This window comes from Oncorhynchus clarkii, chromosome 21 (assembly GCF_045791955.1).
Source record: "Oncorhynchus clarkii lewisi isolate Uvic-CL-2024 chromosome 21, UVic_Ocla_1.0, whole genome shotgun sequence".
Lineage (NCBI taxonomy): Eukaryota > Metazoa > Chordata > Actinopteri > Salmoniformes > Salmonidae > Oncorhynchus > Oncorhynchus clarkii.
In genome coordinates this window covers 20145040-20164359 of record NC_092167.1, presented here as the reverse complement: position 1 = coordinate 20164359, position 19320 = coordinate 20145040, and the positions used below count along the sequence as shown (strand labels likewise).

Below are 19320 nucleotides of genomic sequence, written 5' to 3'. Positions count from 1 at the left end.
ACGATGTGTTTGTTTTCTATATGTGTATATATCACTATCTCCATACAGATACCCCGCATGTTTGTTTGTACAAATTGCAACGAGAGAGGCTTTCTATAATAAGTAAATTAAAAATAATGAGTATTTGTTATGGTGACAGGGTCTGAGTAGGGAGGTTGGAGGGAGGGAGAGAGACAGTAGAGTACCATGCTTTGTAGCTCTGCTCAGAGACTACAGCGAGGGACTAATCAGATAGTCCCCCAGTCCTGTCACCTGCAAACCCTGCCGTGTGTGAAATCGCATTCACCAACCTCAGCCCTCTGGTTCGTTCCAAAAGTGTCAGCCGGCGCCATGGTAAAGAGGTGATTACTCCACTCCCAGGGATTGGGGAGGAACAGTCAGAAGGAAAGAGGGAAGGACACACTGTCATCTTCCCCAAACAACCAAGAGAGAGGGAGAAAGATAAAGTGAGATAGGTAGAGAGAGGGCGATAGGGAAAGAGAGAGACAGAGGGAAAGAGAGAGGGAGGGAGGCAAAGCTAAAAAGAAAGGGTCAGAGAGAGAGAGAGCGAGAGAGAGAGAGAGTAAAACAGAGAAAGAGAGGAACAAGAATGAGAAGAATCCCATGTTTCTTCTTTAAGGTTGAATGTGGTGTCTCTAATAGAAGTAACCATTTGCACGGGCCATAAAGGACATTCGTGCTCATCACTGTTCCCCAGCAGAACTCCATTGACTCTTTGTTTTTAATTGTCCATGAACAGGCCCATTGTTCTGCTAGATCAAGGTTCGGGAGGACATTTCCTCCAACTTGTTCATTGTTACAGAGAACACATTATAGCCCCTTCATTATTTTTCTTTTGATATTAAGAGTATGCTATTTGAATTGACATAATTCTGCCTCTCTCTGCTCGCAGCTCAAAAGCTTGTCGTGCTATAAATATCCTAATTCAACTTTCAGCGTGAGTTCAGATGAGGGAAAATGTATCATCTCTTTACTGTGGTGTATCTGTAGCTATTACTGACCTCTGGTGTTAGTCCAACCGTTGAGTGAACTCCAGTATGTCTCCAGTAGTATTTGTTGAGGACAAGGTTATCTACTGTTCTGATACGCAGTATTTACATTTTTGTGTGAAGGGATACATGCAGTACATATGTAGTTGTGTTATGACATATTTATACATTGATAAATACATCTGACATACAGCAGACACATGTTTGTCCTAAAATCAGTGACACTGACTTGAACCTCTCAACACAAAACACTTCCTTCTATTTGCCAAACAAGGACAATTTGTTCAGTATCAACGTTTGTATGGGGCTTGTCCCATTTTACATTTGAGTAATTTAACAGACGCTCTTATCCAGTAGTGAGTGCATACATTTTCATACTTTTTTCTTCTTCTTCATACTGGTCCCCCGTGGGAATCGAACCCACAACCCTGGCGTTGCAAGCTCCATGCTCTACCAGCTGAGCCACACGGGGCACTTGAGTTGCATCCGAGTCTGCCCCAGGCAGTGTCAGTGGTGGCAGTAGCACAGCAGCCTCCAGTCCACACAGACTTTCTACGGTTGTTTTTCCCTGAAGATGAGGAGTGTAAAACACGTAGCTCTTCTTCTTCTGCTTGGTCAGACTAAGGCCTGTAGGACAGACAGTTGTTCCCTGTACTGTAGCAAGGGGCTTGTCAGACAGAGTCGGGTGACTGCTGATAACCCCTACATGAAGGGGAGGAACAACACTGTTTTAAAGGGGGATATGAGGCCAGAGGCTGGGTGTGATGTTGGAACAGCACCAATGTCTTTGTGCGGTCAGTTGTTTCTTTTACCACTGGTTTTAGAAGATATTGGCATCGAGACATGACAAATGAGGGTTAGGAAATGAACTTACTAATACTCTACGAGTTTTGTCCAAGTTTGTGTAGCCTCGACTTACCACAGGACACGCCCTGTTATTCCCTTTCAACAACCTCTGTGTTTATTTGAGGTCTGAATTGTAATTTCACCGCTCTGTCACGTATCCCTGTCTATGTCAGTGGAGGCTGCTGAGGGGAGAACGGCTCATAATGGCCGGAACGGAGCAAATGGAAAGGCATTGAATACCAGGAAGCCATGTGTTTGTTGTATTTGATACCATTCCACTGATTCCACTCCAGACGTTAACACGAGCCTGTCCTCCCCAATTAAGGTGCCACCAACCTCCTGAGGTCTATGTGGACTATCTCTGCTAGGTACTAGTATTATAAAACCCCATAGTCTCCCTACTTTTCTCCCACTGCTTATTTCTTACAATATTAATAATGAAAGGCATCTGTTAAGAGGGAGCCAGGGTTTGTATTTGTGAGTAGCTGAGAAGATTTCCAAGGTCGCTTAGAAGGATGAACCAACCCGTTATTCTCCCACCGCGCGAGCCTCCCTGAACCTGTGGACATTCCTGCCGTCGAGGCCGAGCCGAGAGCTTCAAGTATTTTCTAAATATGCAATGAGAGCCCGGGACCTCTTGGCACGGCGTGTGTAACCTTTTTATGCAACAGGGATGTAATCTGCAATCTTTGTTGTGTTAAGAAGAGTTAAATGACCACTCGGGACAGATATGGCCTGACCTTTGACCCTGCGGGGGGGGGGGGGGGGGGGTTCATGAGTGAGATGAGAGCGAGGCGTATTATTCTCCCCGTTACAGACTGGCGGTCCATCAGTATTGCGAGGGCACGCGGTGAAGCCACACGCCCTGGCTCTCGCTCTCTGTTCATGATAAGGTCACTATGTGAGATGATGATGGCGGAGATGGGCCTGGGTACAGTCGCTGACACAATTAGTCTGCTACAGTCTCAGCCTTCCCTAATAGGCCCAGGCCTCCTCTCTTAAGCATGCAGACAGAGAGGGATACGGAGAAAGATGGCACACAGTCACAAGCCTAGGGGATAACTAACACCTAACACACCTCCTGGTGTGGAAAATCTAACAAGGTTATATGCAGGCTTTCTTCCGTTTCTCTCACTGAAATTGAATTTCAATATTTTTCTATTATTCATTATTTCTTTCTCGGGAAAAGAAGTCTGATGATATTGATTGGGGTAGTGAATTTATAAAAGAGGTGGAAGTGCTGGTTTGTCACGGGCACTTTCCATTGGACCTGTCCTCCCTGTCCTTCCACTGCGCCTGCAAAGATGTTCCTGAAAGGGCACATTTGTTGTATCTGGCGGTGTGGTGTCAAGGCTTCTGAGAGAGAATAGATCTTTCTCTTTAGAAACAAGCACATCCTCTGGAATTCATCTGTCTTGGTATGGCTTTGTCTCCGAGGTGACACACAAGCAAAGGCTCCTTTTGTGCGGCAGAATGAATGTGGCTAACGGGTGTAATAAAAACGTCCAGAACTTGCACAGCGCGTTTGAAGAAAAGCTTCTCCTTTTGTTGGAGGAGCACATATTGTAGCCGAAGATAACTGTTCAAACACAGACAGTGTCGGGTGCAAGATTAGCATGTTTTTCAGCCGCCCTGCATCTTTACTTTAGACAGACTACCTCTAGTGTCAATATCGGCCGTTAGTCGTTGTTATTTTCTTTGTTTTTTTAAGGTGACTCGATCCTTCTGGTTTTTCTATTGCGCCGTAAATAAAGAAAGTGCACAATCTCAGTGAGTGACAAACCCAGATAGCCTAATGCAGGTGTCTCGTTGTCTTAGACTCCGACATGAGAAGTAACGTACAGCCAGCAGGATTCAAACACTGGCTCTCTCTGGTGGAGAACACCTCATACTCATTAAAGACGGACTTATCACAACAGTCAGGCCGATAAGCATCGCGCAGAGTTTGCCGTCATTCATTACGCGCCTCAATGTAAACCCACCGTTCAGTGTGTGTGTGTGTGTGTGTGTGTGTGTGTGTGTGTGTGTGTGTGTGTGTGTGTGTGTGTGTGTGATTGTACGTGCTTGCCTGTGTGTGCAGCAGTCCCTTTGTTTGAATGCAAGCCAGGCTTATAATTTTTCCTTCGAGGTGACATATCCAAATAAAGGAAGCAAAGCATGGAGTGACATGTATTTTTTTTGTCTCATGACAAATGGTAACCCAACACCCCCTGAATTACTGAACTGTGTCTGACGACTAATGAGAAAAATGTCCCAGGGGAATCTTTATCTATTGCTCTTGGAGAGCACCTTGGGGACGGGTTCTTCTGTCTGTCACCTTCCCTTCTTCCCTCCAAGCCCCCCCCTCCTCCACCCATCCAGTCTCATTGACACTCGTGCCTCTGTAACGCTGTCATGGAGTGCAGCCATTTCACTTTGCACCTCGCAATTAAAATCAGAAGAGGAAGACACTTACTTTCATACCCTCCCTCTCTCAGTCTCAGCACAACCTGCAGCTTTCCTTTTTCTCTTCTCGTTCACATGGAAATAGAAGAGATTCTATGTGTTAAGATTTGAGAGTTTTACCAGAATGACAGGTATGGAATTAATTAACACAGGAGATCTCACGATGCCTTTCAGCTGGAGTAGATAATATCAGTGTTTTACATTATTTTCCTATGATACCACGAAGGGGACTTTGTGATTATTAAACACGTGATACTTCCAAGGTGGAAGAAAAGATTTGCAAGGAGGCCGATGTGTTTTACAGCGCAACCTGTGAGGAAGGAAGGCTTTGCAGTGTGACTTACGGAGTTGATCGGTCGGTCGCCTCTTAATTCAGTCAGTCCGTACAGACTTTCTATCTATAGTTTTAGCTACAGACGTCTCGGGAAGTCTTGTCCATCATCTCAGGAACCATGCAGGGTTTGGTCTGTGTGTGTGTGAAGTCAAGAAAAGCCTTTGATCTTTGTGGCGTTACTATACCGACCTCTGCAGGAGGCCTAGCCACTTTGTGTGTGTCCGTGTCTGACACCTAACTTTTGGCATTTTAAAGGGTAGTTACTTCTGTGCCATAATGTTATGACGGCTGGTCCAGCTTGTGCAACGCTACAAGGCTGATCTATGGAATGACCGTTTTGTCTGGAGAGTACACGAGGCCGGCCAGCTAACACATCAACACAGCTCAGAGATCAGGACACACACACACACACACCCACTCTGAGAGAAAACATAATCAGACAAAGAGATCAGAGATCACAGCTAAGTAAACAACCCACTTGATTAGTATTTCATTACTGTTCAATTTTTTATTTGGGCTCAAATTGGATATCCGAGGTTGCCATTTTGGCCCGACCGAGGCTTCTTCCTCTCCTGATATTAAACATGGATTATGGATGGCTGAGCTCTTGTCTGCTAGACACCTCAGGAAATAAATAAAAACCCTGTCTGTTCCCTGCTCACTGGCCATTGATTTCTAAGCTACTTACGGGTTGTTTGTATGTACGGACACACTGGAGTGTAAGCTTGTTAAATGTGAAGTGTATCACCTGTCACATTAGGCCCTGTCTCATCTTTCTCCGGGGCTTATCTGCACGTTGAACAGGTTTTATTCCACCCAGCCGCGTAGCTGCTTAGATCGGCCTGTTCTTAGATCAGATTAAGATGTTGCCTCGGCGTCATGACAAGGTACGGCTAACAAGATCATACGTCGGCGCTGTTATGATTTGAACCCAGCGGCTGACACTTACGACGGGCTAAATTGGGTGATCCTCCACCGCTGTTTTAAAGAGTCATCATTTATTTGTGTTTCCCTGTGCATTTCTATTCACAAGGCCTATGTAGATCTCTGTAAGAACAGCAATTGATTTGGGATTTTGTTATCGAGTGTGTGGAATTGGTCGATAATTAAACAGATCACGTTATAGGATCCTTCCCTTCTCTCTCCAAAAGTTTTTTTTTTTTTATCTCATTAAGAGACTACTCCACTCTACTTGACCTAGCCTTGTGAGTCTCTGGGATCACCCAGTAGATTACTGCACGGTAAAATAGAGAGCAGCCCGGGTTTATTATGCCAAGAAAACTTCTCCGGCCTCTTCTCTTCCACCCAAATATGTCATAAATAATTATCAGTGTGCATGTTCAGCGCTCTGGGGCATGGATATGCTTGTTTAGTTTCAAACGCACCCAATCAATAGGAGGTTGTCATCAAAAATGGATGAGAACACTAGCTTGTGTTTTTTATTTATTTATTTGTCTATTTATTTATTTCATTTGGACTCGTCTCTTTTCTATTTCTTAGGCCACCTTTACCATATGTGTGGATGGATCATGGATGTGGGCCTGTGTGTGTTGTCCGTCGAGGGAATGTGAGATTATGGATCGAGGACAGCGGTCACGATTGAAAATTATTGACAGTTTTTAGAGGTGATTTGCTGCTCCTGTCCAAAGAAAACAGACAGACACGATGATGGACATTTTCAACATTCCTGCTCCAGCAAATTTCTACTACACATGATAATGATGATACACGATGATTAGCAACACAGTCCACCGTAGTCACCTTCACAGTTTGTTTATTCAACAGGCAAATAGTTATTTCTTACAATTAATCTCTATGGTTAAGAGAATAAAATCATCAGGTTTTCCTATATGTTATGTGAGAATCTACCATTTTCCATGCCCACTTGGTATGAGTGTTAATGTCTCCCTCTGAGTGTGTTTCTCATATTGTGACAATCATTTGTTGAGGTTGTGTGTGACGAGGACGGTTCAAATGGAATCCAATTATGCCTTCAGAGGAAAGTGTGTGAAATAACACTAATATCTAATTATATCTGTTTCCTATGTGATAGAATTACAAGACTTCCTGGAACATGATAGTGTAGTAAACAAACTCACATAAAGCTTCACACAGCCCTTAGATGTATAGGCTACAGTCACTATCATGAGAATCATTCAATGAAATAAACAAACGAATCAAATCAACTTTTAGAAGATAAAACCATTTGATATAACAATCTCTCTCCCTCTTCCTTCTCTCTCTCTCTCGCTCTCTTTCTCTCTGTCTCTCTCTCTCTCTCTCTCTCTCTCTATTTCCATCCCTCCCTAAAAAAAAAGACGCGCAAAGGGAGATTGAAAGTTAAGCTGGCTTCACATGTCACCTGTAAGCTGCCCCGTCCTTTTCCCCTGCCCATCGCAACAGTCGTGGCTCTTCTACTTCTCCTCACCACACTGTGTACTTCTACAGTGCACTACTCCTGCCTCTCTCCCTTCCCTATCTGACAAAAGATGCACGTCCTCTCCCTCCTCTCCATGTCAGGTGCGTTTACCATGGCTTTGAACGCCATGCCTCCATGTTTTATTGATTGCTTTGTTGGTTGATGCTGGATTCTTCCACAATGCCTTACCATGGGCCTCATGCATTAGAAATGTACATTCGATGGAGCGAGAGAGCAGGATGAAAGGAGGACGAGGGACGCTTGTTTCTTTCTATTTTGGTGGGAGAGTGGAGGAGAAGGCTCGTTGCTTAGCATTTCAGTATTAATTCATGTTTCCTCTGTTTTTCTTTTTTTGGGGGGGGGGGATAAAAGAACACGTGGCATTCATAGTGAGTGTAACTTTAGGTTGAAATTGTTTGAAGATAGACGGCTTGACCAGGAATAGGTTGACTTGATTCCCCTTGTGTGGACACAGTTCAGTAGCAAGAGTACTGGTCATATTTAAAGGAGGATAGGACTATGGACAATGGACAACTGTCAAATATATGCCAAACGAAAAAAACATGATTTCAAAGTTGAACAAATCACACAGCTCTATGCACAATGACTACTTTGAACAATTTACACAGTAAAAAAATAAACATTTACTGGAAAAACTGTGCAGATGCAAAGTTTGGTAACAGAATTAAGGTAAAATCTCCCTCAGTTTTAGTCTGTCACTAAACTCTGCATCTCCACAGTTCTTCCTGGAAATGTGTTTTTGTCAAATGTTCAGTGGAATTGTTAAAGTAGTCATTGTGCATAGAGTTAAATGGCTGGTTAAACTTTGAAATCAATGATTTTTGTTTGGTATACATTTTAAAGTGAGTCTCAGCGTAATTCTGTTACCATGGAATTGCCCCCTCTGTGCAGTAGAGGCGACTGAGGGGATTGGTTGAATCTGTCTGCTTCCTACAGCCCTTTAGTGTAAACTGAATGTCCTAGATTTGAAAGTCCGAATGGAATGCTTCTGATTTGTTCGAGTCAATAGATACTGTTAGATACGGCTCTGAATCAATTCGTACTTTCATGGCTAGAAAACATAGCAGTAGGTCTACTGTTGTTTTTGCGAGATAGAGTATAGCCCAGTTGCCTGCGCCCATCATAGGTGAAATACCATTGATTAAAACATACGTCTGTTACCTTCAACCTGTGATATGTTGCAAAGATACGTGAAGTAGCAGAAGAAGGAAAAAAACACGAAGACGTGTCGGGACCGGAATTAACGCTCCATATTTTAGACCCATCGTCAACGGCGTAGTGTCGTACGGCGTCCACAGACGGAAGGATCTCACTTGTTGTCAGACACCCTCGACACTTCCAACCGGTTATTAACACTTCTTTCTCACAAGTGTTGTTCTCTGTCGCTTCGTTTCAAGGAGCAATCATGTCTATTGTTACAACAAGAGATGTTAATCCTACTCCCCCTGGTCCTAGATCATTTTGTGAAGACAATAATCAAATGGATGTCAGATTTTAATCCCGCTCCCTCTGGTCCTAGATCATTTTGTGAAGACACTTATTAAATGAAAGATTGCAGTCCAAAAAAACATATATGAAGAAAAGATACTCAATGGAAGTAAAAAATATATGTATTATTATCTAAAATATGTTTTGGCATTATGTTCCTAATCAGGGGGCTTCCAAAGAATTCCTCCCAAACCTCCATTGGACTTTTAGTTCAATTTTTTTTGTTGCCTTGTTCCCTCCTGTCTATTTGTCTAAGGGGTGTTGGAATTGTTGGGGTCGTTTGTAACCGGGGCGTCAGAGCCAAACAGATGTTAACGGTTATAACTGACAATTACAAACAGAGGAATCTCAGGAAAAACTGCACATTTTGTTTATTTAAACAAAATCATTACATGACTTGCCCTCTCATTGGCTCAGAGCAGATTTATTTTAAACGAACAGTTCTGCTGATACTTGAATTACTTTCTCAACCCAGTCCAGGGAGTGCAACAATCGGGGTTCCCGTAGACTAAACATAAAATTAAAAAGCAATCTGTGCGATACAGTATGTTTTATAGAAATCTCAAAACTGCAAATCAGCGACTTTGCAGAGATAAAAGTGGGCACCGAACGATCCTTCCTCCACCAGGTGAAGAAAGGGGGGATAAGAGGAATACTTTTAATTTTTGGCATAAAACTACTTGATTAACGAGCATGCAGACCAGGAGGTAATTATTTTATTGAGTCAGGAGTGAGACAGAAACCCACCCAGGGGATTTAGATTTAGCTTTTAGAATAAGAAAAGGATCCTGTGATTTCTCCCCTTCTCCCCCTCCTATCCTCCGTCTTGTACAGTACAGGGGGATGAGCCCCAGGTATGGGTGGTCTCATCACATGTGTATCAATAAGGAGCTTACCGGCACTACTGGAAATGGGAGGGGATACAATACCGTCGCAATTTGATTTGAAGCCCCGCGGGTCAATCCTCTGAACCCTTTCTCAGGCATTTTCTTTTATCGTTCTTTCATTTTCCCCCCAATTCTCCATACTGTAACTTTGACTTGACTTGAATATTGACAGGGGTTTTTTTTATGGTGAAGAACTGTCTTTCGGGACAGTTTCTGGTTTAATCGCTGTATATATATGCAGAGGCCACTGGTTAAAGCTTGGGATGCTGAAAGTGTCTTTCTGGACTGTAGCTGTGGCTGCATCTGGAAGTGCACTTTATTCCCCTATATAGTGCACTACATTGGACCAGAGCCCTATGTGGAACGCCTATGTGGCTTTAGTAGTGAAAAGAAGTGCACTGTGGAGGAAATGACTCTGTGTCAGTTGATGCAGCTTGTTAATAGACTATTTCCAGGGTGACCTGCATACCAACCCACAGCGTGTTGTCTCTGTGTTCATGTTGCCTGATTTATCCCATGTCCCTGTCAACAAGATGGCCCCTCAGAGAGGCTTCCTTTGACAAGACACCCCACAGCGTTTATCTGGCTCTTCTGTGTTGAAGGTGAGGTGCAGCGGACAACAAATTGGCTCCTGCAGGTCACCCTCTCCAAATGCTAAGGTTAGCATTTAATTGTGGCGCAAGGTGAGGAAAGGCAGCAGAGTTATAGACAAAATAGTGATGCACATGTCACCGTACGTGTTGTGAATAGTTCACTTAATACCACTGTATACACAGCGGGACAGAGACCGGGCCACCTTTGCTCCACATCCCGGAAATCTCTGAATAAGATTCTGACATAAATTCTGCACATATAAAATTAGTAAATGCCACTGTAGCCGTAGTTAAATATCACATAAACCCCAGGGGGAAACCCTTGGAAGTTACTTTGGCCTATTTTGCAACAAAAAAAATAAGTGAGAGGGAGAGAGCGAGCGAGCGAGGAGAGAAAGAAAGAGGGAGGGGTGGGAAACAGCTGTGTCTAGTCAAAAGGAGGTGGGTACGAGTTGTGCCGGTCGGAGACAGAAGGTTGCTTTTATATATGAAGCCATCAAGAGCTCTAGACCTCGCCTCCCCACCCCGTGGCTCATATTGAAACCATCAAATAAAAGTGCAGTTAAGAAACCTTTTATTCTGTCCCTCATATGGCTCGTTAGGGGTTAAGTGTAGTCTAATCTCTCCCCTGATAAAGTTGCTTTGAAGTGAGGAAAGGGGGCGGGGTGAGGCCAGGGGTTGATCACACAATCCATTTGGTAAATTAGCTGCAGCTAAAAGCCCTCTCTGGCACAGGCAGGGCAACCCTGCTCAATGTGAACTGTCACTTTGAACTCACTGAGAGCGCAGCCAGCTCCAGACTAGGCAGTGGATACTGGATATAATATGGTGGTGGGAGACTGGGAGTTATTTTTAGGGGGAAACCTTGAATCCATCTTGATCCTCTCACATTAAACCCCCATCTCCTCTCCTCCGCTGGATCCCGAGGGCTCCTCTCCCACCCCTCCCGTTCCCTCCACTCCTCTCCTCCACCTTCCTCTCCCCCATCCTTCTCTCCTCCTCTCCCTGCCAGCCTGTTGAAACTTCAGGCCTGGCATTGTGCCAACGGGGGAGCAGGAGGAGTAGAAAAGCCCCTCCTCATTAATTTACCAACAGATTGCTGTTAGCTCTTCTCTCACAGTTCCGCCCACGCTGACGAGGAGTGTTTACAACAGTTTAGCGGTGAACTGTCACCGATTAAAGCCTTAATGTAACACAACGTCACGGAGCGGAGACGAGCCTTGTTTGTCTCTCGGCGTTGGCTGGCGTTCCCCTTAATAGGCTATGCTGGGCCCCTGCCAACACTGTATGTCTGTGAGCCAAGCGGCAACAGGTCCGACAGCCACCAGTACACATCAGCAAGCCGAGCAGCACAGCACAGTGTGTGGATTGGTTTGGCTGGAGCTGCTTACCTGACACAACACAAGCCCAATGTGGTTGTGATTTCCAGTGTAAATGTTATTGTACTTGCATGCCTTCCACGCCATGTGTTTTTGTGTCTTTGTGGAAGAACATTTGCTGGAAAGGGGAGAGCGATTCTTTCTCCAAACGGATCATGTTAAATTACTCAAAACCGTTTAACGTCAAACACACAAATGGCATATGGAACTCTTTATTTAATGTTTTCCTTGTTGATATACAGAATATATAACAAATGGTAATGGCTAGCAGCTGCCGAATGGATGAAGCTCAGCAGTGTTATATGTTTTGGTCGCTTGGCCTGAGTGAGCACGGAGATGTTTAAGAAGTACCTCATGTACCAGTGCCAACGGTTTTCATGTTGAGTCCTTTGATTGGATTTTGTGACCGGCTTGTTCCATTCCTCTTGGAGTCATGAACGCTCCGGCGAAGAAGAAGAAGAAGCATATTAAGTGTGTAGTCTTTAGTGAGTAGGACGCAGGTAGTGTATCATTGGCAAGCATCAGACTTGGCTGACGATTCAGCATTAACTCTCAAGTTGGCTTCTGGTGGAGCTATTCAAAAAAGTTCAACTGTTTTATTGGTTAAACTGTTGTTTTTTCTTCTTCTCCCAGATGGAGATAAGAGTTTTGGGAGGAAATCAAACCTTTGATTGAATAAATAAAAGGAAGAAATTTAAAAAAGTATATAATAAAACCAGCCAGTCTGTCCCTAGAGAGACCTAGACTTTTTAAAATGTATTTATCTGTGTACGCTGCAGTATTTGGCCCCTATTCACTTTTACCATGATCACACTGGCTACGTGAACTATCGAGCTCCCTATAGCTAACTCACCGTAGCATGTTTATGCTTGCCATCAAATTGACTTGATATAGCATAGCCAAGAGAATGGTGATTTTTAAAAGCCCCAGGCCTTAAGTATACATACCCGAGTGTGACGGAAACAAATCCAAACAATAATCGCATACGTATGAATCCCCTACTGGGATATAACATAAATGTACAGACAGAGTCAGTAACCTGATAACTGATTTATACAGTAAAAGTCGGTTTCCAACAACAAATCCATGTTGATTGATACAGATGTTCTTGATCCTCTGACAGCTCCCTTCCATCTCGCTCACATCACCTCTGAAAGGGTGGGAAGTCGGAGAGACTGACGTGAGAGTGAGAAAGATGCGTCCCTCAATCACGTTTTGACAAATCACTTTTGAAAGGAACACAAGCTGTGCTGAGAGGCACTTTGATACAGAAGACAGAACTGAAAACAGGAGACAAGAAGAACTGAGATGGGTGTAAATCTTATACACTTCGGCGGGAGAGAAATATGGCAGTCAGTACACCATACATCACATTCAACCTCAAAGTGGTATACTGCTGGTATTACTGCCAAAATCTAGGCAAACAATGACAAAGTGCATTATAAGGCCAAATAACTTGCTTTCTAAGAGTCATTCAATTTGTCAGGCCCAATAAAGCCATTGGTGCTCACAGTCTGGGCTCGCCGCCCAATCCCTGCCTAGAGGAAAGATGATTGGACTTTGGATTTCTGACAGATGTTGGAGTTCCACACGAATCAGAGTTCACTTCAGCCAGTCATGCTACGTTTTAGCAACATCTATATGTATAGGACCTGGCTTTGAAGGCATATGTCATTTTTTAATGTAGAAAATGTGGTTCTATGCTTAAAACGGCATGTGACTGGTGTCGGCGTGGGGTAATGAGAACCCATCTGGGGGTGTTTTGGGGTCCCAGGGCCCCACATGTATCAAGGGGAAGGGGCGGCAGGGGGTGTAGGGGGAAGGTGGGTGGTTGTTTGGTAAGGGAAGGGACACCCAACACCTCTGGTGAGTGTGTGGGGGGGGTGAGAGAGTGTCTGGGGGTTGGGGTGAGTTGGGGCAGCAGGGTGTGCGATGGGGGGGGTATGGTAATAGGGTTTTATAATCTCTGAAGGGGGGCTAGGGGATGGGGGTGTTGGAAACAAAACGCTCCTCCTCTAGCCACCACTAAGCCTACCATCCAGCCCAGAGTGGTTACGAGGAGCCCTGTCCTTGTCAGTGATTATCAAACCATTAGTGCTCTCTGTTTGTTTGATTTCCTCCATCGATAAAGATCATCTCTGACCAAACAAGGTTATTGATGAAACACTACAACTGACTGAAGCTTGGATAAACAGACTAGCACACAGGACAGGCTTGTTGTGTTGAGATAGGCCCATGTCCTAGCAATCCATTACAGCAATGTCTTAGAGTCTCTCAGCTGGTTCCTCACACAGCCTGACATGCAGTACTTTTTCATATGACAGACTTCTAGAGGAATTAACATTGACGGACGCATGCAAAGTCTGTGATGGCGTTCGCTATTGTGAGTTGCCATTGTCTTTCGAGATGAAATATTTATCCTATTGATTTCTTTTGATTAAAACCTCCAACCACACAACAGTCCCGTTGCGGGGGAGACAGTCACGCTCTTTCTCTTTGAGAGAAGTATATGTCAGATTCGTGTTATTAATATTTAAAAGCTGGATAATACATTTATAACAGGGGTTGGTTATGCAAAAGGAAGTGTTTTCACAGGGCTGTGTTCTGTGACAGAACAACAACGGCGTGCCGAGGCCTCTCTTGATGTTCTCGTTGTTTGTGTTTGTTTGTCGTTGAGCAGCGGGGGAAGCGACGGCGAGGGGAACGTGTTAAATAATACAGGAAATTACACAACTTTCTTCTTTTCTCCATCTGGCGAGAGAGAAAGACAGAGAGCAGATTTGAATATCTATTATTTACAGCAACATCTTGTTAGCTAAAGAGTAAGCTGTTTGTTTACGTACAAACACTTGTATGTGTTGGATGAAAGCGTCCCGATTTGCATAATGCATGAACCCAGTGATTGTTCACGTAAGTCAAGCATTGTAAAATGTTGTGGTGTTAGGTTTATCCCTACACATTAAAAATACACCAGTGTAACACAGCAAAGCTCCCTGCATTGTTATCATTTATTCAGCCCAACCCACATTAATATTGCAGATTGCACATCGGCATGCCAACCAAACTCTGTGTGTCTGTTCCTCATGCCAGACAGTTTGCAAACACCAATCCCTCCTTTCTCTCTCTCTATCCCCCCCTAAAAATATATCCTAATTTTAATCACTCGGTTTGCAGTCTCTCTGCACCCCGATCAGCTCAGGTGAGAGATTCTCTCTCTGACACCCTTCAGGGCATCTTAGGCACCATTTAATCCAAATGCCAATTTGGAAAGGCACGCAAATACTGACGGGCGGGTTAGTGCTTGTTTGGGCTGGAAACTGGCAGCTGTGTGTAGATGTACTGTAGATGTGTGTGTGTGTGTGTGTGTGTGGAGCTTGTGTAGTAGTGGTATGGTCATAGATGTGTGTGTGGAGTGTGTGGTAGCACAGCGTGACGCGTCTCTAATTGGAGAGCGGGGAGCGGCCGGAGTGTGCCGTGTGTCAGTCAGTGTTTAGGATGCCCCGGGGCTCGCCAGGCACTCCTGTGGGTATCAAAGTGTTCTAATTAAATGTGGGGTTCACCACGTGGCCCTCCACATCACAGGCCCAGAGAGGGGAGAGGAGGGAGAGGGTCCGGTGTCCTCTGGTGTCTTTGAGAATCCATGCTAGTCCACACTAACTACCTATTGTCCAATTGACTTCCCTTATTCACATACTGCAATGAATGCCTCCCCACCGCCTCCCGCCCACCCCCTCTATCCAACCTCCTCCCATCGCATTAAAAAAAATATAAAAAATATTGTCCCTTCCGCCCGGCTCTGTCTTTGGCTGGCGAGCCTAATTCATCTTATGGAAATCTCCTCCAGCCAGAATCCCAGCAAGGTTGGTCTGCGATGTTTATAATTTGATTTGTGATGATAAAAGTGAAAGAGCCCTGGTGAAGGAACAGTGTCATTTTCCCAACACTCGGGAGACACAGTGGCCGGGGCTATCAATCTTTCCCACGTGCCCGGCAAACTGATATCCCAGAAAATTAACTTCAATTAATAACAGAAATTCCCCCGACACGGCCATGGTGTCGAGCCGGGCTTTGAAGGAGGACCTTCAAACACATCTGTCTGCTTTCTTTTATAAGCCGGCTGGGGAGTTATTTTATTCTTTTCATTATCATCAGCAGCATTTTAAGACTTTTTTGCTCTAGCCATTTAAATAAACCGGCGTCAACACAAAAATCTATTATATTCCCTCTGGCAAAAATGCAAAAAACAAAATGGCAGTTCATAACGATGCTTAAAATTCTGTATGCATTCTTAAACTACCCTCGCCACCGAGACCTTGTTGATTTCCAGAACTTGCATCATAGATTCTTCTTTACATTGTACACAATATGTGTCTGTATATACTAGGCCTTTGTCATAACCCTTCAGCCCTTGGAACTGACAATAACCCCCTCAATGTGTCCTTAGAAACCCTTGAGACACTGTTCATATCACCCGTTCGCCAGCGTCTGTGTGGCACAGACACACAGCGCTTTGCCTGTCACACAGACAGCACCATCCCACAATAAAAACAATCCTTTTTCTCTCCAGCCCTTCCAGCCCTGAGATGGCAGCAGCAGTCACGTCTGGCCAAGATGATGATTTATTTGTGGATGTTCCGCCGCTCGCTGTCAGAATAAAGAGGACAACATGGAGTCTGTTTGAGAACATCATTTCAGTGTGAGTGTCTTTGCCTCAAGCACTACTGGCTGTCTGCTGTGTCTGAGGATACGTCCTAAATGGCACCCTATTCCCTGTATAGTGCACTACTTTTGACCAGGGCCCGCAGGGTACCCTATAGGGCTCTGGCCAACAGTAGTGCACCATATAGGGAATAGGGATCCATTTGGGATTCAGCCTTATTCCTGACCTGCTCAATAATAACGCTCTCTGTCTGTTGCCCTGGCAGAGCAGTGCAGTGCACTATGGGTAGTGTGGTAGCAGGTGGCGGGCGTCTGGTTAGCAGCAGAAGATCCCCCCCTGCTGCCTCCTGTTGAGGGCTAAAGGGATCCATGTCAACAACAAGCAATAAAGAAGCCAAGGCTGGCAAAGGAAGGAGGAGGAGGGAAGAAAACATACACACACACTACACACACTACACACACTACACACACACACTGCACAGACGCAAATAAAATATAGATAGAGGTGAGCTTTGAAGGGTCTATTACACGGGGGTGTGTGTGTGTGCTGTGAGGGAGCGATAGGGCTGGGATCAGTGTCACAACTCCACGGCACTGGAGGGGGGTCTGGAGGACTGCCAGCTGCTGTTTACAAGGCTACAAGCCCCACAGCACAGTGTTCACATGCGTTTGATACTGGTCTGCTGACGCTTGATAGGGACGAAATCCCCTCTAAATGAAAACTAAACCACCAGGATTTCTCTGAGAGAGAATGGATGAACACGGTTCGACAGAGTTCAGTAGAGAGAGAGAGACAGAGATGCTGAGTCAGGTTGTTTATTAGAGAGGTACAGTAGAGAGGTTGATGTCAGTACACATGTACTGTGCTCTGTGTAGCACACCAGGGCCCGTATCCACAAAGCCTCTCAGAGTAGGTGCCGTTCTTGTATCCACAAAGTGTCTGAGTAGGAGTGCTTATTTAGGATCTGTCCATATCATATTATTCATTATGATCTAAAAGGCAAAACTGATCCTAGATCAGCACTCCTGCTCTGAAACGCTTCGTGGATACAGGCCTTGCTGCGTATCGTCAACAGCCGTTCTGCGCTCTTAGATTGACCATGGCTCTTCAATGTGTCGTTTTTCACTGTAAATATGACTTCAATGAGTAGTTGAATTGATCAGCTTTCCACTTCCTGGTTTTAGAAAAGCCTATTGGTTGGATTTATACCTTCAGAGAATCTGTTATGGGGAATGTGGTTGTACAGTAGGTAGAGAATCCACCACGGCCTGTCTACTGTAGCAGCCACTTCACTTTAGTCTGTCTCTCCTCCTACTGAGTAAAATCTGTTCAATAAAACAACACAATCACGTCTTAATTAAAGTTAGCGGTGTGTGTGTGGGTGTAAATGTCAAAACCAATTGCTCACCTGCTGCTCAGAGAGGATGTGGTAGGCTATTTCTTTCTTCATTTCCCTCTCTCTCCCCTTTCTCTCTCCCTCTTCCCCTCTTCTCCCTCCTTTTCAACCCCTTCCCTCTTTCTCTCCCCGTCCCTCCCCACTCTGTCCTTGCCTTTCTCTGAGGCGTTTCCTTCCTCCCTTCCTCTCGCTGCCCTGCCTGAGGCTGTTGTCCTCCGTTGGGATGGTTTATATGCAATAGTGGGGCCTCCTATTATTGATCAGTGCTAATGTTTCAATGATCTCTCACTCATGTTATTGGTAGACGGGGGCTCGCCGGGCGGGCTGCATACTGAGTAGTGGGCTGGTGCTGGCCTCAACAAAGCGTGCAATTACTGTGGTGGTGGCGGCCCACCATGTGTGCGTGTGTGTGTGTGTGTGTGTCCCGATTTACAACTGCTTGTTAATTAGCAGCCCTGTTAATTAAGGCCCCACATCCTGGCCTTTACGTTCATCGAGACAACGAACGAAACGGGGTTCATTCACTCAAAATCGATGTGGGTTGCAATCTTTCAATGTCTCTCTCTATCATAGACAGAAGTCTCTCTATCATAGAAGTCTCTCTATCATAGACAGAAGTCTATGGTTGAAATCGCATTCTTAATCACTGTAATTCTATCATAGACAGAAGTCTCTCTATCATAGAAGTCTCTCTGTCATAGACAGAAGTCTCTCTATCATAGACAGAAGTCTCTCTATCATAGACAGAAGTCTCTCTATCATAGACAGAAGTCTCTCTATCATAGACAGAAGACTCTCTATCATAGAAGTCTCTCTATCATAGACAGAAGTCTCACTATCATAGACAGAAGTCTCTCTATCATAGACAGAAGTCTCTCTATCATAGAAGTCTCTATCATAGACAGAAGTCTCTCTATCATAGACAGAAGTCTATCTATCATAGACAGAAGTCTCTCTATCATAGACAGAAGTCTCTCTATCATAGACAGAAGTCTCTCTATCATAGACAGAAGACTCTCTCTCATGTTTTAGGCTTTTGATATGAAAATTGAACTGTGCCGTTGAAATCCCATTCTTAATCACTGTAATTCTAATCAGTTCTGATGAATAAAGAAAATGATTGTTTAACATGCCATTAAGATTAAGAAAGAGGCATATGTGCAGGTAATTGTCAAAATAAAGGAAACGCTTGAGTAAATGAGCGATACAAAGTCAATTGAAAACAGGTGTTTCCACATAGGTGTGGTTCCTGAGTTAATTAAACAATTAACATCCCATCATGCTTAGGGTCATGTATAGAAATGTCCAGTTGCCCATTATTTTGTCCACCATGGCTCGAAGAAGAGGTCTCACTGACTTTGAAAGAGGGGTCTTGGTCACCAGATCTCAACTCAATAGAACACTTATGGGAAAATTCTTGAGCGGGTCTTGAGACAGTGTTTTCCACCAAAATCAACAAAACACCAAATGATGTAATTTCACATCCCTCCAATAGAGTTCCAGACAGTTGTAGAATGGATGCAGTAAAGCTGTTCTGGCAGCTCGTGGTGGCCTAATCCCCTATTAAGACACTTTATTTGGCAGTTAAAGGTCCAATGCAGCCATTTTTTATCTCAATATTAAATCATTTCTGGGTAACAATTTTGTACCTTACTGCGATTTGTTTTCAATTAAAATGGTTCAAAAAAATGAACAAAAATGGTTTCTTAGCAAAGAGCAATTTCTCAAGCAACACTTTTGCTAGGACTGTCTGGGAGTGGTCTGAGTGAGGAGGAGAGGTTTGAAACGCTCTTCCTTATTGGTATATTAACTAATTTACCACCTGGTGATGTCACCAGGCAGGACAAAAATCCCACACTAAAA

The 19320-nt window shown here is 44.3% G+C and overlaps 1 non-coding gene across 1 annotated transcript; it reads right to left on the bottom strand.

Moving 5' to 3' along the window:
- Positions 1 to 1390: 1390 nt before the first annotated feature.
- On the bottom strand, positions 1391 to 1461 carry trnaa-ugc (transfer RNA alanine (anticodon UGC)). Its single transcript has one exon. It is a non-coding gene; the product is annotated as a tRNA-Ala (tRNA).
- Positions 1462 to 19320: the final 17859 nt, after the last annotated feature.